Source organism: Arabidopsis lyrata (assembly GCF_000004255.2).
Source record: "Arabidopsis lyrata subsp. lyrata unplaced genomic scaffold ARALYscaffold_20, whole genome shotgun sequence".
Lineage (NCBI taxonomy): Eukaryota > Viridiplantae > Streptophyta > Magnoliopsida > Brassicales > Brassicaceae > Arabidopsis > Arabidopsis lyrata.
In genome coordinates this window covers 98,039-100,232 of record NW_003302537.1, presented here as the reverse complement: position 1 = coordinate 100,232, position 2,194 = coordinate 98,039, and the positions used below count along the sequence as shown (strand labels likewise).

The 2,194-nt window shown below is 34.1% G+C and overlaps 1 long non-coding RNA gene across 2 annotated transcripts; it reads right to left on the bottom strand.

Moving 5' to 3' along the window:
* Nucleotides 1-26: 26 nt before the first annotated feature.
* On the bottom strand, nucleotides 27-2,194 carry LOC110226844. 2 transcript variants are annotated; one of them, XR_002330749.1, is made up of 4 exons: nucleotides 2,180-2,194; nucleotides 966-1,099; nucleotides 553-792; nucleotides 27-409 (listed from the first exon to the last, which is right to left on the bottom strand). It is a non-coding gene; the product is annotated as an uncharacterized LOC110226844 (long non-coding RNA). The 2 variants fall into 2 exon arrangements; XR_002330746.1 differs by having other exon boundaries at nucleotides 553-1,099.

The window sequence follows — 2,194 nt, the reverse complement described above, 5'->3', positions numbered from 1 at the left end:
GACGACACTATATAGATAATTCCATAAAGCAGAGTAATTAGTTTACAAAATTGGTGTGTGTGTGTACACTTTTTGAGTTGTTATAAAGCAGAGTAATTAGTTTACAAAATTGGTGGTGTGTGTCAGTGTCACAGGCTTGGGATCATAAGCATGGTGCTGAAATCTTCAGAGAAACTAAGAGCGACAGGATTTGCTTTTACGACTTGGTTCTTTGCGTTACTCAACATATTCGCAGTCTCCATGATCGCCTTCAAGGGTATCAAACTAACATTTTATCAGTATTCATAATCGACTCTATAAACAGGGAAGTCATCTCTGATCTTGATGCAGATGGGTGGGTTGACAAATTTCTGCAGAAATCCCTTCCAAAGAGATGTTGTTTCCAGAATCCGAGTATGTTTCTTCTTCTCTGCACAAAACATATGAATGTTAAACAATAAATAAGAAAACTTAAGGTATCTTGTTGAATGGTTTTGTCACAGAATATGATTTCCAATGCGTACAGAGGAAGAAGCTGGTTTGCAAGCAACAACGTTAAATCCGTCTCATTACCTGTAGTTATAGTTTTAAAACGTTATTGATACGCTTCCCATTAAGTTCAACAGTTCTTATCTTGAAGTCAATTCTGGAACAGGAAAAAAAAGGTAGTAATACACAAACTTAGACACAAATGTAATTAGATAATCTTTAAGTAAACCACCATTGTAGAAGAAGAGATACTCAATGGTAGTAATGAAACTTGTAGTGAAAGTATTATCTGAGAAACGTAGTAAGAAGCATCTTTCCCCACATCTGAACATATATATACACGTAAAGCTAACAAATAATTAAACACAAAAGTTTACTAATTTAATTAGTAAACGAGTTTCCAAAACTGCTCTTCTTTTTACTCATTTACACAAAATTTATAACTATTAATAGAAAGCTACAGAGGGGAGTAAAATGCAGGAAGATAGCGAGGGAACCTTTTAACATTTGAAAGTAAACAATGGTGTTTCACTTTTAAGATCCAAAAGCCTAACAATGGTGTTCCCTAACCCACTTGCTAATTGCTTGCCATCAGGAATAAATGAAACATAAAGAACAGCTTCCGCATGACCTAACACAAACCATGAAAACTGAAATAAGCAACTGACACATAGCTAATCTCTTAACTAAAACAATCTTACAACTAAGGGCCTGACTGGTTTAAACGCAGCGGTTGCGGTTGCGGTTGCGGGAGTTTGCGGAAGCGGGCGGTTGCGGTTTCAAGCGTTACCAAGCGTTTTGAACGACTGGTTTAGCGTTTGAAAATGGATGCGTTTGCGGAAGTTTTATGACTGGTAAACCAGCGGATGCGGTAGCAGTTAAATAAAAAATGACTAAAAAAATAAAAAATATTACAAAAAAAAGAAATAAAAACACCAATATATTATTATGATAATATTAGAAAAATTGAACATGCTTAATAATTAAAACCATAAATAAAGTACTAAATAATTATTCAAAAATAAAGAAATTTTATAATAAGATAGTACTTTATGATGGGTTAACACCAAAAATTGTATTAAATAATGGGACAAACTGTAAATAACGTTGAATTCAATCAAAAGCAAGTAATTTTCTATTCGAGAAAACAAATCGAAACATATATTCAATCAAAAATAAAAGCAATATATAATGAAAAGAAAAAAATATTCAAATTGATTTTCATCAGTTTGGGTGGAAGACATTGAGAAAATAAGGTTTTAGAATATTGATTAGGGTTTCTGATGAGAACGTGATACAAAGATGAAATATATATATAAGATTAATATATTTTATAATAACTATAAGTAAACGTTTGATTTTTTTTTTTTTTTTTTTAAACCCAACCGCTACCGCCCGCAACCGCAAACGCTTGCGGGAAGGAGCTTTTGAAATTCAGCGATTTCGAGCGGTTTGAAGCGGTACGGAGCGGTTTCTATGATTGGTACCAACCGCTAACAACCGTAACCGACCGCTAGCAACCGCTAGGAGGGTGCTAGCGGGAGAACCAATCAAGCCCTAACAAGATAGACAAAACCTTGAACATTAAACTCTTAGTTCATATGGTTCCAAGGAAGTACAGTAACAAATGAGAATCATAATTAACCTTAGAAGTTAGAAAGATCGTAAGAACCCAGAAAAATCAAAACACCCAGAAGTAACAATGGAGAACCTGAAATCGATCTTG